Source organism: Temnothorax longispinosus, chromosome 2 (assembly GCF_030848805.1).
Source record: "Temnothorax longispinosus isolate EJ_2023e chromosome 2, Tlon_JGU_v1, whole genome shotgun sequence".
Taxonomy (NCBI): Eukaryota; Metazoa; Arthropoda; class Insecta; order Hymenoptera; family Formicidae; genus Temnothorax; species Temnothorax longispinosus.
The window spans coordinates 11347598-11370968 of record NC_092359.1 but is presented as its reverse complement, the minus strand read 5'-3'; the positions used below and the strand labels follow the sequence as shown (position 1 = coordinate 11370968).

At 37.6% G+C, this 23371-nt stretch overlaps 1 protein-coding gene and 1 long non-coding RNA gene across 5 annotated transcripts in view; one reads left to right on the top strand and one right to left on the bottom strand.

Moving 5' to 3' along the window:
- The window catches only part of LOC139807990 (uncharacterized), a 164453-nt gene that overhangs the window by 78139 nt on the left and 62943 nt on the right, over nt 1-23371 (bottom strand). The gene's annotated exons all lie outside the window — the stretch shown is intronic.
- LOC139808397 (uncharacterized) lies at nt 277-2312 on the top strand. Of its 4 annotated transcripts, none has more exons than XR_011730851.1 (6): nt 277-686; nt 836-1174; nt 1297-1570; nt 1690-1848; nt 1940-2032; nt 2108-2312. It is a non-coding gene; the product is annotated as an uncharacterized lncRNA (long non-coding RNA). The 4 variants fall into 4 exon arrangements; XR_011730849.1 differs by having other exon boundaries at nt 1690-1857; nt 1940-2051; XR_011730850.1 differs by having other exon boundaries at nt 282-686; nt 1707-1857.

Here is a 23371-nt window from a genome sequence, read left to right as displayed (position 1 = left end):
AGTTAGTGTTTTGCCACATTTACATCTTGCCTTTTCAATATTTTGTACTTTTGTGAAATAACGTCGTAGGGTACGGCACTGTTTGTAATATATATCCCATGCACATTCTTTAAATGGCTTTTTAAATTATTTATTACCGCTTCTGAGTGGTTTGACACAATATCAAGAGACACGGTAGTGTCTCGCGCCAAGTACACGCGAAGCGAGACCGCATCGTGACTCTTTTACGCGACGCGACGGGTTGCGAGTATACGAGATGTTGAGATCTCGATAACGAGTGAACGGATCAAGTTCTAATTAGGCTTGATCGATAGCTTGGGGTCCAATTAGGGGAGGGGTTTCTCTTATAATATTCCGCTACGTGCCCTACGAGCGGAGATATTGCGACGCAAAGTCCAAATGTCAAAAATTTTTTTTAAGATACTTTCTACGTCAACCGCTCTCATTCATTATAACATACATGTAACAAACAGAGAACGTCACTTTCACTTTTTCGACACTGGCGGCTAGCAGCGTTAGTATCGCAGTGCAGTGCAGTGCAGTGCAGTGCAGACAGTGCGTTCGTTTAGCGCGCTGTCAGAGTGTCAGTCAGTTCATCAGTTATAACCTATCTCGAGAGAGACACGGTAGTACGCGCGGAGCGAGACCGACCGTGACTCTTTACGCGACGCGACGATTAATTCAAGGTAATTGTTTTATGTAATTATCCTATAATTATCTTATTCTATATATTACTGTTACACTTGTACTATTTTATTTACTGTTTATACTACGTTTACGTGAGTGTTTATACATACAGGTTAATAACCTATTATATTATTTTTTATATTGACAGCAGGGAGCTGATACTGAGATCAAGGAGCCTGTTCACACGAGGCGTTTCTGCCGCGCGATTGCGGCCGCGCGTTAACGTTTGCACGAGCCGCACGCTGTCGCGAGGTATAAGGTGCGACAACGCGCGCATACGCGCGTACGCGAAACGGCAGTAACACAGTAATCGTGCCGGCGATATACTGAATTGAAAATTGAATTGCTTCGTGCTTATCCCGAGATTTCGTATCCCTACATCGTGTTACCACCGCTGCCGGAAAAGAAGGTTCTCTACGCTTGGCAGAAAGTGACGACTGACACGTTCGATCCCGACTTCGTTGATCGCAGAAGAGCTGGACTCGAGGTACGTTTCCGATTTGCAATTATAACAGTATCGTGCGATGAATGTTGTACCCAATTATAACCTCAAATGAAGTTGTGCACGTTGCTAGTATTCTGATTATACAATACATTTTTACTTTGTAGAGGTATTACATATTGACAGCAGAGAGCTGATACCGAGGAGATCAAGGAGCCTGTTCACAGGTATATATTGACGGCAGGGAGCTGATGCCGAGGAGATCAATCCCGTTTACACGCGAAGGAATTGTCGAAAGGGACGAGGAGGAAAATAAACTTAGGGAAGAATTGAGACAAGAATGGGGTAGAAAGCAGAACGTGTTGAAGGAAGAAGAAATTGAGATCACATTCAGTTATTGGGATGGATCTGACCATCGTCGGAGTGTTATAATGAAGAAAGGTGAATGTCTCAGTGGTTTAGAGAACGTTTAAGTTATTAAAATACTCCAGTGTCACTTTTGGAGTAACATTGGCATGATATATAATGTTCTGCTGCATAAATTAAATTTTTACACACAGGTAATTCTATCTATTAGGTTCTTCAGAGATGTTTAGAAGTTCTGAGGCGTGAATTCAGCGAGCTTAAAACAGTAATGGCAGATCAGTTAATGTATGTCAAGGAGAATCTTATATTACCGCACCATTATACGTTTTACTGCAACTATAACTAATTTTATTGTAACTAAGGTAAATATACTAAATGATAAAACTTATGAAGCAATATCACAATGTTGGCATGTTATTTTAATGTATGTAATATTGCGATTAGGCACGAGGAAAGAGCGGGCCTCTGTTCACATTTGACGTTCACGATGATATTCGTATTAAGCACGATGCTTCTGTCGAAACCGAGGAATCACATGTCGGAAAGTTTTACTTAGGTATTTATTATTAAAAGAATACTTTGTATAATTCTCTTTTATGTTTTTCTCATTAGATCATGGTACGAGAGGAACAAACACATTTTTCCAGCGAGTAGATGGGAACCTTTTGATCCAACGAAAAGTTACGACAAGTATACAGTGTCGGATAAAAATAGGAAGAAAGCTAAAATCTGATCTTAGATTCAACGAATTGTCCAATTTTGTTTAAAGGATTCAGATTCAAGGACTGTAAATATTATAACCAGATAAATAACTTTGTTTCATCGTACAATTGATTCATTATAAAACAGCTGATTATATATATATTATAATCTATTTTATAATTAATATATATTAGCTACATTGTATTTTTAAGGACTGTGATTTTAATTCATTCAGTTATGTGATAATATTTAATTCATTTACTCGATTATGTAACTCTACTAAATAGTTAAGTTTTCGCAAACATTTGGAGGAAAAATAAAAATACATGAATAGTTTAATGACTTGAATATAATAATTACAATATGAAAATACAAAACCATACTTTAATTCATTCCGATAACAATCAGAAACAGTATTAAAATATTAATCCATGATCAGATCCTCTAACAGAAATCTATTTACAAATATTAGATGTATCATCTCTTGTCATTTCTTGAACATAACTGTACAAAAATAAATATATACAATTATATCGATTATAATCACGTATTAATATTCATAGGTTTGATACAAGTTGGATCCATGTATGTAATATTTTCGGGAAAATAGTCCATTATAATAAACTTTTTCTTAGTCGATCTGTTCAAGCAGTCAAGGAATCCGAACCAATAAATAACTAGTCCAGACCCGAATCTGTTCCAGTAGTTTCCAGTTTCGCACCGTTTTATATTCTTCATGTGTTTTTAATACATAAATAATTACTTATTTGAAAATTTAATAATTAGTGGATAAGGAATAATCACATTGTCAGGTAAATTTTTTATTTAAAAAATAATAATTGGTTTAATATAAATAATTTAATTATTGCAGATAAACATGATTTAAAAAACATGTTAATGTTATATATATGTATATATACGATATATATGTGTATTTATATCCACTTAACATAGAGAATTGCAAGAATAACATTAAATATAATAAATACGTATTTAATCAATACATATTTAATAAATTTCAAAAATAGGAGACAATAGTTCTATATTATAACTATTATTACATTTAATGTTATAGCGATTCTCTATATAATACGAATATAAATACACATATATGTATATTTGTAAAAAATAAAAGGTTTTATATATATATATATATATAAATTTAATAAAAATTTAATTAGTTGTTATTGTCAATTTGTAAATAATTAAAAAATAAAAAATGGACATTTTTTGCCGATACTTGCTTATCACTACAAAATGCATGATATCAGTACAAAATTACCTTTTTCAAAAAAGGTAAAAAAAGGCGCCAAGTACACGCGCAATGTATGTTGTAAATCTAAAAATCTAAAATGGTAGTAGCTTTATTTCTTTCTAACAAAATAATTCACAAAATTTCGTTACCTAACTCAACCCAAGTGATGATATATGTATAGTAGCTTTATTTCTCCCTAACAAAATAATTCACAAAATTGCGTTACCTAATTCAACCTAAGTGATACGTATTTCAAAAAAAGATGTGAAATCTTTAAATTGCGCCAATTGCAAAGAGAATATATACACTTTGAAAAATAATTTTGCAACTACTTTTAAAAAATGAAACAAAATTGTGTTACCTAACTCAGCCCAAGTGGTATGTATCTTTGTATTCCTGAGAGTCTTTCTATCAACCCAAGTGGTAGTAGTTTTAATTCTCCTTGATAAAATTATAATATTACAAAGAATTATTTTAATCACAAAGAATTAAAGAGGTAACATTATAAAATAAAAATATTTAATTAAAATAAAATAAATAAATTTTTCTTGTAAAAAACTTGGCGCTGCTTTTTTAAGGTCAACCCAGACAAACTTGCATAGGTGCATAAGCATATGCATAAAGAGATGGATTGGTCTATTTCCTTTTGCACATATACATGTAAACCAATCAATTTCTTACGCTTATGTTTATGCGCTATGCAAAGTAACGTAACGTGGATTAACGCACAAGAAACGTATCGGTTAGAGCCTCCGCATAAAATTTTCGTATGGTAATGTAACGTAGATCAACGCACAAGAAACGTATTGACGTATAAAGCGTCATAAATAAAATCTGATAAATAAAACTGAATCTTTATTACAACTGTGATCGCTAGTACACACGTCTTTCTTTTAGAAGCGATAAGCAAAAAGTGTAGCGCGGTGAGTCTCGGTAAGGAAAGTGTCTATGAATATATAATATAACTAGAGCGGAAACAAAGTAAAATAACAGAGTCGATAATCTACCAATAGAAATAAACCTTTACCCTAGTAACTTTGTGTGAAGCTATTATAACTGTAAACCTGGCATAAGGCTCCTGGTCCCTGAGCCGAGAACTCTGCGTTGACGGTAGCGCCGTACCGTCGCGGCAGAAATAAGAACTCTCTCCTCTCACTCTCTCCAATGGAGAATTCTGTCTTGTGACATGTTGACAACCTTATTTTAAGTTGCGGTATATTTCTTTATTATTCGCTCTGTACTTGTGCTCTAACGTTTAACGTATTCGTGAAACTCGTAAAATTGACCGTATGGTAAGATTTGCAAGAAATATTTATGCGGAAGGAACATTCACCACTCCTTTCGATAGTCGTCAAACGGCTTGTTTTCCGTATGTTTAGGCTTTGTTTTATGGCTGTTTGTTTATTGTCGAGAGAAAAGGATAGTATCCGGTCAATTTTTGAAGTGTGCTGAAACGATCTGTCGTGATTTTTTATTGAAATGTCTTTTTATTTCGGAAAATACCGCAACTTAAAATTAGGTGTTTTCCTCGCCTCGATAGTAAGAATCCAATATGGCCGCGGTGACTACCCAGGAGCCATAAGTATAAACTTGAATGTATATAATAATTACTTACCCATATAAAAATATTGTATACAATTAAAAGTGCTCGACAGCACAAGCACAAACGTACGTATGACACACTCACGCATCATACGTATAGGTATGTAAGATAATGCGACTACAGTCTCCAGAACTACTGGTTCCGATTGGCTGTCGCGATAAGCGTACGTCTGCTCACGATCTCGACGCGCTCAAACAGCTGAAAATAATCGGCAGTAAATTGCAAGAAAATAGCAAATAATTCCACTATATAGCTTCTACCGATACCCAAAAAACGTTATTTATAGTTAACCTAAATTATAGGTTATAGATCATCATATCAGCTACTATTCATAGCACGTATGGTTAATTGAGTTTTTATTATTAATATACAACTGTTAGAATATAATAGTTACTTACTTATATATAAACTAGCTGGTTACCCGGGCTTCGCCCCGGAGGACATATGTAATAAGACACGCAAATAGTCTCTCTCTCTCTCTCTCTCTCTCTTTCTCTCTCTCTCTCTCTCTCTCTCTCTCTCTCTCTCTCTCTCTCTCTCTCTCTCTCTCTCTCTCTCTCTCTCTCTCTCTCTCTCTCTCTCTCTCTCTCTCTCTCTCTCTCTCTCTCTCTCTCTCTCTCTCTGTGAGTACCTATCATTGCTTGTCTATTCTCTTTGCTACTGCTTCAAGTGAATCTGTTTTCTGCCGTACCCAAGTAGCACAGCAAGTCACAATAAAGTCAAAATGATGTCAAAATGACTGCAAAATGACGATTTTTGATCATTTTACCGTCATTTTACCATCGACGTCATTTTGATTTTATTGTGACTTGCTGTGCTACTTGGGAGCTGCCTTCGGGTCATTTTGTTGCAAATATATTAGCAGGTTTTTTGTTGCTTACGTGCTATCATTATCTCTCTGGTGCTTGCTACCTAATTAAAAGCATTTCTGTGGCAAATATCATCGCTTGTTCTAACCTAATTCTTGGCTGTTCCTGTGGAAGACGTGGATCTCAGCTGCGCATGCGTCCATTGTTGCCGATCTTCTTTATCTACATGCTATTTTCTGAACACGTGCTATCTAAGTGACTGCTGATTGGCTGCTCGGGTTGATCTCTGCGACATCTTTTATGATCTATATGAACACTCTGATTGCTGATCGATACTACGGAACTCTATTTCTTTTAAGTGATTGAGCGATTGTAGATAACACATGCAGCGCGCGTGTGCTAGGTGTACAAAGCAGATTGCTGGTAAATCTGCCTCATGTGCTGAGTGTCATAGAGCATTTCATCCGGGTTGTGTCAAAGCTTATGTTGGTACGAAGTCCGCTAGTGCTTGTTGTAAATTACAATTTTTAAATATGCCATTTACTAAAGTATCTAACATTGTTGATGCCTCGCTTGGCGGTGCACGTATGCATTCCACTACGCATGACTCTATGCATGACACTATACATGACTCTACCAATGATCTTTTGCGTGGATTGATTGAGCAGGTGGAAAAATCTAATGCGAAGCTTTCTGCACGTATGCGTTCCACTACGCATGACACTATGCATGACACTATACATGACTCTACCAATGATCTTTTGCGTGGATTGATCGAGCAGATGAAAAAATCTGATGCGAAGCTTTTTGCTTTTATTGACAGTCAGCAACGTACTAACAAAGAACTAAGCGATAAACTTAGTCACTTAAATCGTCTTGCTGACACTGTCGCTCAGAATAGTCAGCGCCTAGCTAAATTGGAGCAAGATAATGCGATACTTATTCGTGAAATCCAAGACTTGAAATCTGCTTAGTCATGTCAGGGATCCCATGGTGGAAATGAGTTGATCATTTCAGGTTTACCATCGACGTTGTCTGTTGCTCCATCTGAGCTTGCCAAAAATGTGCTAGAGGCATTGGACGTTCCGAACTTGTCATGCCATATTTTCGGCGTTAGAGCTGTTAAGAAAGCGCTGTCAGCGACTTCCACTGTTGCTGCATCTTCTAGCTCAATCGTTGTTACCTTGGCTTCGAGTGCCGTGCGCGATATGGTTATTTCAAAAAAGCGGGCAAAGGGTGTTCTCAAATGTAAAGACGTATGCGGTGGTAACTCAGATCGTTACATTTATGTAAACGAGTTGTTATCCAAGAGCAGTTACGACATGTTACTTCGAGCTAAGAGTGTTGCTAAAGAGAGGTCGTATAAGTATGTCTGGGTAAGAAATGGTCAAATATGTGTTAGGTCTTCTGATGGTCAACCTGTAATTCATATCGACTCCGACACTGATCTAGCTAAGCTTATCTGACTGATCCGACTTGCTCGTCCCTTGTTCTTTGATCGTTCGGCTTAATCAACATGTAATTCTTCTCTGATACGTCTTGCTGAATTCAACGCTTATTCCTCTCGTGGACATATTGACTTGCTTGCACGTGAAATTCGATAACATTGTTTCTGGTATAGAACTTCTTGTGCTTTCATTCCTTACTTTTAGTTCGTAAATTGCGCTGCGCCTTAATTTATTATGCCCAAGCAAAGGCTAAAGGGCAAAAAGTAATATAGCAGTTACAATAATATGGTGATTACAATACAATACAATACAAGATGCAAAGATACAATGTGATATAAACAAAAGCGAAATATAACGGACAGAAGTTAGTATGATGTGCATGCTCTCTCTCTTAAGGCAAGCAACCAGCAATCTCAATAATACACACTGTAAAAAACTAAGAAATAACGCAACTTGGCTAACGATAAATACAGTGAAAAAGAATAAGATAAGGAGCAGTATTTCTGAAGAGAACAAAATAGTGTATATAAAACTAAGAACTAAAATTTGACTGTAAAAAATATTACTTTTTTATCGACTAAAGTTCAATTTTGTCGTATACAATTTGAGATTCACTCAATTATTTCCTAAAAAATTGGAAAAATTTTGTAACCGATTTCCAAAAAGATATCGGTTCCCAAAAAAATCGGTAACGAAAAACTATACAGTTTATAGCACTTCCCGGGAAATTCTACCCGTTTTGTATACAATTCTTTAAAATTCGATCAATTATTTCCCGAAAAATTCGAAAAACTTCTGATACCGATTCCCAAAAAGATTGGTAACGAAAAATTATATACTTTATAGCACTCCCCAAATAATTCTTTGAGATTCAAACAATTATTTCCCGAAAAATTGGAAAAATTAAAAAAACCGGTTTCCAAAAAAATCGGTAACAAAAAACTATACACATAGTGGCACTCCCCGGAAAATTCTACCCCTATTTCATATACTTTTGGTAAAAATTCGGTTCAGGGGTTTGGGCTGGGCGTTGATGAGTCAGTGAATGAGTCAGTCAGGACATCTTCCTTTATAGATATAGATATACTGTAAATAAAGAGCACTCCGCATTGCTCGATCCACACGCGTGTATACGCATCGTACGTAGGATAATGTACGCATCATGGCTGTCGCGATGAGCGTTGCGCACAATATAAAACAATAACATTCTAACAACAGAAAATTAATATACTACCAACGTTATTTCCAAGTCCAAATTACAAGGAATTTTGAACTGTTGCATTAATCTCAAATAAATGTCAGAGTAATATTTGAAAAATATTTTCTGTAACGTTTTTAAAATATTTTAACAACATTCAGAAAAATCATATTACAAAATAATATTTTTCAAATATGTGTATAATATTATTAAAAAACGTTTAAAAAATACACATAAAGTCAATATTTCTAAACGTTAATTTAATGTTCCTTGCTTACTGGGATATATGATTATAAAAGATAAATAGTTTTTTTTGCCAACTTAACTACTGATTTCTTCATAGATGAGAAATAGATCATATTAAATTTATTGTTTAAATCTTTAAAAGACTTCAAATCGATAATCAGATACCTAATGAAATTATAAATTGTCCAAGTACTTTTATTCCATCTTTAGAATCATCAGTCCACGTAGTAAAACTTTCCATTTGATTTGCCGACCTGTTATATTTATCGGAATTATATGTATTGTTTTTATTACGTTTTCGATCTTCTATTTTCAATTTATCTTTTTTCGATTTTTTACTTTTTCTTCTCTCATCACTCGCTTGACTTTCGTTGAATACTGCAACGTCATTATATTCTTTTGGAACGATCTTGGCTGGTGGCTCAGTCACTCGGCAATCCTCGTCGTCCACTACTACATCGTCATATTTTATTTTTATTTTTCTCAATGTCGAATGTCTGCACGAGCTCAATATTGGGGAAACTTGCGGTGCTATTGATGGAGAAGCAAAATGTCTTATTTGCTACATAAAAAAATATTTAAAAAATATATGTATTTTTATAATTATTAAAAATTAATAATTTTTAATATGTACGCATAATTCTTTTATTATAAACAATTTACGTGTACGTTTTATACCACCAATATTACCTTTATAGGCTCGTAGCTTAAAAACTAGCATATTTTGAGGGTTGTGTGGATTTGAACTTTTCATCGGCATCACACAAACTACAGTTTTCCGTAGTTTTCGTCGATTTTAACGGTGGCCACTTTTTTCATACAAAATTAGTGCGTGGTCCTTTGGGGAAGTGATAGTCGACTTTAACAGTTTCACGAAAATAATTGTCCGCTGAGCTTTTCGCGCACTTTTCCACTGCGAAAACCTCAGCGGACAATTATTTTCGTGTAACTGTTACAGATAACTATAAGTTGCGACGCTTTTTCCCCCGGTCTCGCAATCCGGTGGAGGGCTATCGAGGATTGGCGGCACGCGTAACTAATTCCGACACCAAAGTTGGGCGCCAGGTGCAACGAATTGCACCACCGTACACTATAATCTCTAACACGATATTCCCGGCAATACGTCCGGGCGTAGGGCTCTTTCAGGGAATTCGGAGAGAGGCGTCACACAATTAATCACACTCACAAGAAAATAAATAATAATAACAAAATATATATTTAGTATCAAGGTGTAGGTATAATCGATCTGAGTCTCGTATTACCGCAACAATGTCGGCTAGGCGGTCGCACGAATGTCGCGGACGCAATAAGTGCACGCAGTAATGTCGACTATGAAACCCCGTAGACTCATACACGCGAAGTTCTCAACGCAATAGATAAACGCAGACGAACACACGAAAGCTTAACAGAAATAATGACGATTCAGGTATCGCGGTACCTGGCTTCAACACAATGAACTTACGCCACGAGGCCGACGAACCGCTCGCCGTACCTTCGGCAGCTACTTCAACGCACACCCGGGCCACTTCGATTCCGCGCGACGCAAAAAGTATGGGCGATCTCGCCGAGTCGACCACACTGGCCGGCGATTGCCCCCGAACACGAAATAAGGACACGTATCGCGGACGATCCCGCGGCTTGCCACGCGAATCCCGAATTCTCTCGCAAGTACGGAGATTCCGCGGCCCCGCGCCGATCCCGTCGGTCGTTCCGTCCCGCCAAACACAATTTTCGCCGTCCTCGAGGGCCCGGATACGTTACTCAAATACGAGGGCGAATATGGCCAAAACGCGACACGATTACGGACATAAACTCTAGCACAATGAAACGCGACACAATCACGAATACGCGATACGATTACTTACTCACGAATAACGCGATACGACTACTTACATCAATTCGACGAAACGCTACATAAACGCGACACGATTACTTCGATTCACACATATCAACGCCACGCGACTGTCGGCCGTGGCGGTGCTCGCGGGGAGGGCGCAAATGGTCTCTACGCATTCGAGAGCTCACTCTCGGCAAGGCCCTGGCACTTTTTCCACACGACTCTACTTCAAGGCGAGCGCAAGGTATCGCACGCTCTAACGCGGTACACAGGTATCCTGCGTAACTCCGGTAACCCACGTGTGCCACGGGCCGCTGCCTCGAGCGAACCCTCGTCTCTTAACGCGGGGACGCCAGAGTGATGACCTTACAATCGTTGTCGTCCCTCCGATAGTCCGGGCAGCTCGAAATTCCGGAGATGCTCCTCGCTCGTTAGCCGGCACGACAGTGTCGGAAACGATAGCCTGCCGGGATCGCGCCGGTTCCCCGCGCCTGCGCTGTAGCGTGTCGCTCGACCGGATTGCCGATCCTAGCGCTTCCTGCGCCTAGGCCGCACGTGCGCCGCTCCTTCCGGGGGCGCCACTCCAACTCCAGGGCGCTCTCGTCGGCGCCTTAGCTTCTCGCGCGCCTCCCTTTCCGGCGGCGCCGGTGCAATCACCTCCGATTCGGCGCGGGCTTTTCGATTCAACCGGCTGTCCGGGCCGCGATGATCGAGTCGGCGTTCGGGGTCAGGCTGGCCGGGCCTCGGCCCCGTCTGCCGGCATCCCCCTCGGGGCAGCGGCCCCAGGGCTGTGCCTTTCCCTGGGCCGCTCCTCTGCACCCTTGTGCCACTGGCATTTCGCTCGTGGGTGATCTGGGGGCCGTCTGGTCGTTATTCCGCCGCTGTTACGACCGAGTGCGGGGTGGATTCCGGCCGGCGACGCTCATGCACTTGCGGGGAGGTCCGGGCGATCCGACTTCCAGCCATGTCCCCTGGCCGTCTCTTTAATCCTCTGCCCGTCCTCGTTGCGGCCCCCGGCCGTTCCAGATGAAGTCCGGTCACCACCGGCAATCCCTTAAAACTTAAAATCTAATTAGACCAATTAAGATACGCAACCGCCCCCCCCCTCTCGCTCTAATGAGGAGGCATCCCCGAATTCCCCTCGGCCGAGCCCGTCCGGGAAGGAGACGCGACTTGTCACGTCACAAAGTTTACAAATTTCTTGGTTTCAGATAACTTTATTTTTATTAATAAAACAGTGCGTATATGAGCGCGGGCGCATTGCGCCTATCGCACTCAGCTGCTTATCTCTGACGCTCAATTATACCCTTAAATATGTATACATGACAATATAAACAGTAAATACGTATATATAATATTATAAATAATAAACATTTACACATGCAAATGCCATAAGTAAATATTTATGGATACAGAGATGTATTTCCTCGTCTCGGGTACACGCTCATAAACACCGGAGTTTTATGATCGAATACAATTGTAGCCCAGCTGACTAAGAGGACCGTCGCTACAGGTATATCCGTAAACGGTTTATAGTTTGAAAGGCTCCCTTTTGCTCCCACCACAACGTCCCTGAGTCCGGCGGCGTCTACCTGGACAACGATGACATATTTCGTCTGCCAGCAAAAAATATAGACGGGTCAGCTCTACCGCCTTGCAAAATCGAACTGCACCAACATTTGCTTCTGTTATAAAATATAAAACTAAAACTTTTTGATGCGATTATTTTTTATGTAATAATAGATTATTTATTATATTTGCTTACAGATGATGAGGATCGGACGCCGATGATCGATATGGATTACAGCGACCACGAAAGCGAGCAAGAGTTTGAGGGCGATGATGAGGAAGACTGAAGAGTAAATGTCTTATACCTCATACGTATTTAAAAAAAAAACGTAAATAAAAAATTATTTTTGTCAATAAATGCGTTAAATATAATTACATATTTGAATATAATCAATAGCATAATTTAGCATGAGAGAGAAGCAGCTGATGCCGTGAGATAGGCGCAACGCGCCCGCGCGCATATACGCACCGTTTTATTAATAAAAATCAAGTTATCTGAAACCAAGAAAGCTAAAACTTTGTAAACTTATAGTTATCTGTAACAGTTACACGAAAATAATTGTCCGCTAAGGTTTTCGCAGTGGAAAAGTGCTCAGCTGATGCAGTGAAGGATGCCACGCGCCCGCGCGCATAGCGATGCGCCGTATCTTTCAGTCGTCAGCTGAGCACTTTTTCACCGTGAAAAACTCAGCGGACAATTATTTTCGTAAAACTGTTAAAGTTGACTATAACTTCCCCAAATTTCAGCTTTTTTAGTATAAGTTTACTCAGCGCATATTTTTCGCATGTTTGGGCGAGAAGCTGACGTATGACCCCCCACCATGAAGTCAGCTGACTATTATTTTCCGTTTATTTAGATCATAATAAACGTACAAACAAAGTCTCAGCTTTCTTTATGTCGGTTTATTTTTATTATAATTATACGTGTGTGGGTGGCTGCCGCGGCAACACCCACCGCTACCATGGAAGCTGACGTTCACTTTGTTTATTAGCAGACCGAATTGAACACTAGCCGAAAATCTCAGATTTCTTAAAATAATTCACTTAAAATGGCAGCTGGCTCCCGGACTATCAGCAAACTCTTGTATATTGCATTAAACTTATATAAATCAAGTTATAATTAATTATTATGTTTAATTATAAGAAAAAAAATGAAAATATTATGTGTATTTAGAAATTTTTTTTTTCGGTATGTACATTTATTTATATATTTTATTTATATTTTTATGCGATATATACTTTTGGATTATTTTTCTTTTTTAAAACATAATAAATAGTTGATAATAAACCGTACGTGATGAACTGAAGTGTGACATGAAGTGTGTGACACAGCTTGCAGCGTTGCCAAATAATTCCTTGAAAGTCGCCATTAAAAATATTCATCTATAAACCACATTTCAAGTCAACTTTTAACATAAATATTTTGTTTAAATATTCGGTAACTCTATATTTTTATCGGCACTATCGAAAGTATAGATCGAGTTTAGCGAATATGTAGCGCAGTTAATATTTCATATCTTAAGATATTTGATAAACAAATTATTACATTGAAATGTGGAAATTAGACTTTTTCGATAACGTCACATATAAAATATCGAATTTTCAAAGTCATAATTCTTCTTTATATGTTCGGTAATGTGGTTTAATTTTTTTCTGGCGTAAAGATATGCATTTTAACTTTCTTGTACCAAAAAATCAGTTAATTCTTAAGATTTTGGTGTCATGAAAGGAATACCTTAAATAGTAAATTTGAGCTGATCAGCTAATAATTAAACTAATTTATTAATTATTTATTATTTAATATGCGTATCAAGTAATCGGTGTAAACTATAGGCCTGTTTATTTTCTTATATTATTAAATACTTCATATTATTAAACAATATTAAATGATTAATAATATTGATCTAAGCGTAATTATATTGCTTGAGTAAAGTATGTTGCGTGAATATTGTAAAAAGTATAAGATCAAAAATACAGAAAAATAGGTTATAACGGTAAAAGTACTCTTAAGGTAGTATTCGGCGTTTGAATTTCCCGCGCTACAAGCGTTGCCACCGCGGCGGTCCGCGCATGCGCGCCTCGCGCCGTAAGACACCAGCGCCTTAACACACAACCCCAGCGACGCCCTACGTGGCGATTGGCTGACCACCTCCACGTGGGTCGGATGTGGCGTACTGACCGGTAGCGGCGGCTACCGATATTCATTCCAATTCATTCGTGTTCCGGCGTTCGCCCGAGATAGTCGCGTGCGGTCGTTGCGGATCTTTTGTACCCGCGTGCGTAATAAAGAGAGTTACTGCATCGAGGAGTGTACCCTTCACTTTGCCTTCATGTTCCCTATCCTGACAATACACCGGCCTTGCTATTGCCCGTTGGTTCCCTGCAATAACCTGTGGCCTAGCCGGCCATCCCTTACAGTTCAGAAGTGGGATAGATCTCCTCGATCGTCGCGTTCTCGAGCATTCGGTTTTACCCTTCGGTTCTGAGAAGGTTCCGCGGGAATAAAACGCACTACATTCGTGCGCGGTAATCTACCTTTCGCCGTCGCTAAGAGCTGAGTGAGATTTCGCCGTTGCCACGTGCTGAGTGGAATTCTCACCGTTGCCGGAAGCTGTGCGGAAGTTTCTCGAACGTTTCTTGCCGATACATGCGGTACGGGAAAGCATTCTCGAACATTCTCGCCGTTGCCAGAAGCTGTGCGGAAGTTCAATCATTCTCGCCGTTGCTGAGAGCTGTGCGGGAAATCACGCGAACATTTCTCGCCGTTGCTGGAGTGCCAAGCGGAAATTATTTGCGGACATTACATCGCCGTCACCAAAGTGCCGTGCGTAATTCTCGAACATTCGAGAGCATATCGTCGCGTCGTACGACAACTCGTCCCGCCGTTGCTAACGCTGTGCGGAATTCGAACATCAAGTTACATATCGCTGACGGCAGTGCCGGTCAGAAGTGCAAATACGAGAAAATTCATTCTCGAACTTTCACGATTCGAGTGCGTGAGAAGTGCGCGCCGTTCCCGCGTTCTACGCCTCGTATAGCCGCCATCTTGGTACACGAGCGCGTGACCGGTACGGACAAGTTTTAAACAAGTTTCGACGCAGTGCGTTCAAGTCAAAATGTATACGCGCGAGCGATTAGAAGCTCTCACACTGCTTCAGCTTCAAGAAGAGCTACGCAGTCTAGGATTTCAAAATGTACCCGACGATCACGATCGGTGCATGGATCAGCTCATCGACTACGGGGGAAGAAGAGCTCGTTCCGTGGCATTTGAGATACCTCTCGGTTCTTCAACACCGGATGATCGCACAACGACGCCACCGTTTCTGGGTTTTACGCGAGCGGAACAAACGAATCCTCCGGTAACTCTCCAGCCAAATCCGAGTAGAGATCCAGTGGTCGCTCAGCTATGCGAAATGTTCGCAACCCAAATGCGAGAGTCACAGCAAGCCATGATGAAGTCTCAACAGGACATGTTGAAATCACAGCAAGAGATGTTTGAGCGAGTACTAAATAATGCTAATAGCAATACAGCAAATGGAAGACAGAGACCACCCGATTCTCCAGGAATTTTCAATAGTTCGCAGACATCAGAATTTTCGTCAGTAACGACGAACGCTTCCAAGTTTTTAGCCTCACAGATACCTCGGGGGATAGTTCGGGGGTACCGAACAGGAGAACGTAGAGCTCTGGATAGAGAAGATAGAAAGTATCGCAGAAATCCATGGGTTGCCACCAGTTGCCATGATGTCAGCAGCTACGTCGAAGCTGAGTAAAACAGCTCGCAGATGGTTTGACCTGAGTTCCGATACTATTATCAGGTCCTGGCCGGACTTTAAAGCAGCCATAGTCCGTCGTTTCAAGAGAAGAATCGTCTTCGGAAGCGTCATGAAGAAGGTAGAAAAACGTAAATGGCTTTTCCCCAAAGAGAGCTTTCAGGACTACGCGATGGAAAAAATAGCCATGTTACAATGTCTTCGATTGCCGGAAGATAGTATCATCCATTGCCTCATTGATGGAATTACTAACATTGCCATCAAGAGTACTAGACCGAGAGCTGGCTACGAAAATACCAACGTCATTTGTTTAAGGAAATTTTCAACCTCAAACGATTGTGGCAATGTTGCAAATTAAGAAACCGCAAGTCTGGCTGCTGGCCGGTGGTGCGTTTAGCAGGGGCGTACGCCCTTAAGTGTAAAATTTCGAAGATGAAAAACGTTATATGTGTAAGGCTAAAAATTTTTTTGCTTATTGTATACGTGTTTAATAATCTGTATATGAAATGACAGACAAAAATCTCGGGTCTAACACCGTGCCAGACGTCGCCGAAAATCTCAGTATCTATATGGAATGTACTGTAAATTGCCGGCAACAATTAATTTTATCACTTAAATTTTTCGAGCATTAAATTTAAAATGTTCTTTGCTAATAACAATAATATTTACAAACATTTTTTACGGGGGGAGGGGCACACAAAAATTTCGGTTCTAAAACCTTGACAGACTCCGACAAACAGCTCTTAAACCGGGGCGATAAAATACACACATGGAAGCTATTCTTCATGAGTAGGTATACATAATTTATAGAAAGCGATGTAATGTAGACTTATCAAGACACGTGTTTCGCGCGGAATATATGCGCCGTGCAAGACCACCCCTGCGTGTATCATTTGTTTTACGCGAGCCGGCGAGTCTAGACCAGTTCCTACCGTAACAGTCAGCGTGCCAACGCATGTACAGTGCAGGCAGAACCTTCTGAGTAAATCTGTTCTTTTTCTACTAGTTTCAAAAGAAAAGAATTGTCAGTCAGAGAGTGTTGATCTGTATATTCCGTATTGCTCTGTGCTGTAATTTGAAAAATAAATTATGGCTTCGAGACCAATTTGTGTTTGCTGTGACAACGGAAGTGGCAAAATTATTTTATTCACCGAAGAGACGTTGAAAAAATGTCGAAATATTTTGAAAATTCGTGTTGCTCATAAATTAAAGTACAACAATATTATTTTGCCATCTGATGTAGTTGATACTCATGGGTACCACGCAAAGTGTTACAAGGCTTTCACACAGCAGTTATGAGCAAATATTCCACTATAGAGGAGGAAGCAAAATCAACACGATTTTCAGTATCATTGAAACCATCTTCTGCACATACACGGTAAAAAATTGTTTGTACATAGCAGTCCAAATGTTAAAATTTTCTTGTGTTACCAAGATGTGATTATTATTTCAATGTAAAATTAGCATACAACAGCTATGTTATTTTTTTCTTAACATTTTCGTGTTATATTTATGTCAACGTGATAACTTAACACTTTATATATGTCATTTAGAAATTGAATATTCTTTTGAGTTCTTTTAACACAATTACTTTGAAAAATCAACATGTCTTAAAGTTATTTTAATAACATAAGTAAAAGTTAAAGTAAATTTTCAAAATAATCGTAAACTTTGACATACAAAATAATGAAATTGATTAAAATTAAATGTTTCTATTACATATAATTCAAGTAAAATCTGTAAAATAATTAATATCATGTGTTAATATGTATAAAAAATGTTAAAATTACGTATTATTTTTTACTGTGTAGCTCCGCTGAATGTCAAGCAGCGACTTCAGAAACAGATGAGGTAGTAGCTTCACCACAAAACATTGAAAATGAGCAAAGTAAAGGACTGTGTCTGTTTTGCAATCAAAATCGTAAGAAACATAATGGTCGCTTACATTCGCTACATACTTCTACTAAAGACAGCACATTTATAAAAAATTTAAAAATTCATGCTACCACTTTGAATGACGTTAATATGCTGGAAAAAATAAAAGCCGTAACTCCGACGCCAAATGAAATAATAAATTATCACAATATTTGCAGAACAAATTATCGAAGTAAACATAGATCAGTATTTGAACAAAACAGTACAGACTCGCATACCAAGCGAAATCGCCACCAAATAGCCTATAAAGAAATTTGCAGTTTCATAGAAGAGAATATTTTAAAAAATAGAAATTGTTATTTTTTAAGTTTTCTGACAATTTTATATAATAATTCTCTGCAAAGAATTTTTGATAAAAAATCTAAATCTCTTGAAAATATCGTCACATCTCAGCATCTACTAGATAATTTTAAAAAAACTTTTAAAACAAGAATTAAAATAGTATCTATGCATAATAAAAATATAGTCACACCATCACACGGATGTGTTATCAACGAATCTACGTTTTTAAATTTAGAAGAATCAGATCTACTACAACGTACTGCTTTCGTTTTAAGGAAAAAAATTCTTTCAATTAAAAAAAATTCTTTACCTGCTAACATAAGAATTACTGATTTAATTGCTGGAGAATGTGACATCCCGAACGAGCTTTCTAACTTTGTACGGACATTAATCTGTGGTTGTGACCGGCGAACCACAAAAAGCTCAGAATGTACACGAAGAGTTAATTCGTTATCGCAAGATTTAATTTATGCAGTTACCCACGGCAAAATTAAAACATCAAAGCGTATCACTCTAGGAATGACTTTAAAAAGTATTACAAGTAGTAGAAAGGTTATCGATATTATAAATAAGTATGGTCACTGTTGCAGTTATAATGTAATCGAAGAACTTAAGACGGAAGCAACATTATCTTCTACTAGCAGGTCAAATATTTGTCCAGAAGATGTGAAATTGTCTCCACGTTTCTGTACAGCAGTTGCTTTCGATAATTTTGACAGATATGTTGAAACTTGCAGTGGTAAAGATACTTTACACAATACTGTTGGCATCATATATCAGAACTTGGATGTAAGTGACGATGCTGATTTGGATGAAAGTCATAACAGTAGCGACAGTGCAGCAGCTCCAACTTCTAAAAGGAGAAGAATTTTTGATGCTATTACTCCTGAATTATCATCGTACGCAAGGAAGCCTAAAGTTGTTGAAACTTTATTAGCAGTTGATGATGAATTACGTCAGGCAATTCCACATAATTTAAATTTTATTAAACAGTTGGATATTCTCTGGATGTTATCTCATGCTTTCAAAATATCAAATACACCAATGTGGGTAGGATTTAATAGTCAAATAGTACAAGACAATAGTTTGAAACAAATGATCTCTTATCTCACTCCAATTAACGTGTCGCCAACAAATATATCTGTCGTATATGAAACAATGCTTCAGAGTCAAAAAATCGCTGAGGAATGTGAACAAACTTACATGCAAATTACATACGATTTAGCGATTGCAAAAGTTGCTTTTCAAATTCAGGCGAGCGAGCAACTAAAATTCAATAACGTTTTCATCCATTTAGGTGCTTTTCATACTATGATGGCATATTTTAAAGCAATAAGCAAATTTATTGACAACTCTGGATTGACACACATAATGGTCGAAAGTGAACTGCTAGCGAGTGGCTCAGTAAATAGTTTCATAGGTGGAAAACACTTTAATAGGTGTAAGCGCCTGCATCCTTTGATGGCTTTGGGGCTCCAAATTTTACATTTTGAGAATTTTTTAGATCGAGAAAAAATAACTATTGAGGACAATTTACTCGTACAACTAAAAAATTTTCAAACACAAAAACTTTCGAGTAATGTCATTGAAAATACAGATCTTGCAGAATTATTATCAAAATATTTATCATACCAAAACGCGACGTTAAATGGAGAATTTGGTAAAACCGCACAATTCTACATGATGTATGTCAACTTCATTAATTACTACTTGATCTTCAGCAGGAGCATTCGCACAGGAGACTTCGAACTTTATAAGTACATTATGCCAAAAATGTCGAATTTATTTTTTCTATTTAATCAAAGTAATTATGCACGTTGGTTAGTCAAATATCACGATAATTTGATACGCGTTGAACAGACACATCCAGGATTGCAAGATAATTTTAAAAATGATTATTTTGGTATTAAAAGAACAAATAAGCCTTTTTCAAGACAGCCAGTAGACTTGACTCTGGAACAAACTATAAATGCTGATGCTGCAAGAAGATTGACAGGTGTTTTACAATTTACCAACTCTATATCTGCTCGTCAACGTTGGTCTAAAAGTCATAGTATCAGGTCAACAATTATATCTCGAGTGTATGAAGAATGTGGATTGAAAAAATCCCAAGATATTACTTCGGATTTAGAAAAACATCAAATAAAAAAAAATTCTATTCACCTGCAGAATTTCATAAACACTATTAAACGAAATTTGAACCCTTTTAATTCTGTAGATTTGGATAACGATCTTTTATGTAATATTGCTACAGGACGAGCAGCATCAGAATCAGTTTCTAATTTTCTTTTGAATGCTGAAAAAACCGGAAATGAATTACGAGAAACTTTCATTTCTGAATGTGTTTTATCAACTGATAGATTTGAAAAACCCATTAAACAAAATAAAATTTTTAATTTTTCTGCTTCTTGTGAAAAGAAAAAAATAAAAATCAGCAGATAAAGTACATGAAGTCAATTGCAAAGAGATTTGTTTGGGCGTATGTTGGGTATATTAATGGAGCAAAATATTGACATTGCAAAAATTTCGTCATACCCTTTAACTCCTGTTCCGATGTCTCTGTGCCATTTAGATGGAACAATATGCAAAACTGAAAAATCTGCTTTGAGATGAAATCATTGGAAACTAAAATTGAAAGCGAACCACCACAAAATATCGATATAGCAATACTTGATGGGTTTTTTATACTACATTGTATGAAAGAAATTCCAACAACATTCGGTAATACATCAAAAAAAATTTTACAAATAGTTACAAGTTTTAAAGCGTCGAGAATAGATGTTGTTTTTGATCGATATTTCTCACCTTCAATAAAAGATCATGAACGTTTGCTAAGAAATGGCTTGCAAGATCGCGTGTATGTTATTTCTGGACCGGATCAAATAAGATCTACTGATTTCACGAAAGAACTTAGAAATAACAAGTTTAAAGAAGCTCTTGTGACTTTCTTGATTACACATTGGACCAGTAATGAAATGATACCGTTTATTGGCACTAAAACAATAAATGTTAACTATAATAAATGCTATAGCATTTATTGTATACAATTATACAGTTCGGGATGAAAATGTTATTCAAACAATAAATTATGCACTTACATGTGAAAGCCACGAAGAAGCTGACACAAATATTATTTATCATGTTTGTAATATTGATTATGATGCGAATATTGTTATTAAATGCTCAGACACTGATATTCTTGTAATAATATGCTGGGTAATATGGAACATGTTAGTACTAACTCACAAATTTGGATAGAAACTGGAGTTGCGAATTCTCATCGATATATTAATGTAACTCAATTATATGAAACTCTCGAAGATTTAGTATGCAAAGCTCTTCCTGGATTTCATGCTTTAACCGGCTGTGATTATAATCCAGCATTTTATCGAAAAGGAAAACTGCGACCTTTACAACTTCTATTACAATCAGAAGAATATCAACAAGCATTTTCAGACCTTGGCGACGTTTCGTATGAAAAAAATAAAGTCTTTGAAATTTTAGAAAAGTTTGTTTGCCACATGTACGGCATACGACACATTCATCAACTTAATGATGCTCGATTGCATTTATTTACAAAGAGTTACAGATTTACAAATATTAACAAACCATTTAAAAAAAAAAATATTAAAAATTTAGATGCTGCAAGTTTACCACCATGTAAGTCTGAATTATGGCAACAACTTTTGAGAACTTACTATATAACCAATATTTGGAGAAACGCCCATTTAAAAATTCCAACAGAATTAGAAGCACATAATTGTGGACTGAAAACGAATCCAAGTATGAATTCAAATGGTTTGAGGGAAAGCAATTACCATCATTCGTAAATGAAGTTGTATTGGAAACTGAAGATACCAAAGGTAAACATTCTCAATTACTTATAAAACTATTTACAAATATTAACTACATTATTTGTATAATGTTTTATATTTTATTAACAGATGAAAATATGGAAAGTGAGAGTCAAAGTGGCGACGAAGACAATGATGATAACATCGATCATGATGATGATGAAAATGAATCCAATAATAGCGATGATGGTGATGACTGCGAAGCACTTGATGATTTATATGAAGATTATAGCGAAACAGATGATTAAAAATTGTTTAATTGTTTAATTGTTTAATTGATTAAAAAAGTTGAACATTTATATCCTACGATTTGTTTGTCGGAGTCTGTCAAGGTTTTAGAACCGAAATTTTTGTGTGCCCCTTTCCCCGTAAAAAATGTTCGTAAATATTATTGTTATTAGCAGAGAACATTTTAAATTTAATGCTCAAAAAATTTAAGTGATAAAATTAATTGTTGCCGGCAATTTACAGTACATTCCATAGATACTGAGATTTTCGGCGACGTCTGGCACGGTGTTAGACCCGAGATTTTTGTCTGTCATTTCATATACAGATTATTAAACACGTATACAACAAGCAAAAAAATTTTTAGCCTTACACATATGACGTTTTTCATCTTCGAAATTTTACACCTAAGAGTGTACGCCCCCGCTAAACGCACCACCGGCCAGCAGCCAGACTTGCGGTTTCTTAATTTGCAACATTGCCACAATCGTTTGAGGTTGAAAATTTCCTTAAACAAATGACGTTGGTATTTTCGTAGCCAGCTCTCGGTCTATACGGCAGCAGTTATCCGAACGGATTCAATAGATGACTTCCTCGAACAAATGCATCACGTCACGACAACGTGCTGTGACACGCACAAAAAATCACCAACTTCTAAACACAAGTATGACAAGTCCGACAGATTCGATAAGTCAAAATCGGATAAGTTTCAAAGTGGTGACTCATCGACTAAAGATCTTCACGCGAAGACCAAAGAAAATTCCTCAGAAATCTTCTGCACATATTGTCGCAATAAAAGGACACCTCAAGGAAGAGTGCCGTAAGCTGAAAAGGAAAGAACCAGTTCCGAAACCTCAGCAGCCAAGCCCTACAGTTGCTGCAATTGCTGACACCCAGTCAACAGAAGCTGACTCTACAACATCCGATTGTATAGCGTTTGTAAAAAAAAATAAGAAAATTGTCACAAAAAATAATCGGTTTAAGGTAACAAAAGTTAATGATAAGCTAGGTAATTTAGTTGCGTTGTTAGATGCGGGTAGCCCGATCTCGTTTATCACTTCGCCTGTGTTCAAATTTTTTTTTTTCGGATAACACAATTTTAGATTCAGTCACTTCAGTAATAAGGCTATGCCGGTTCTG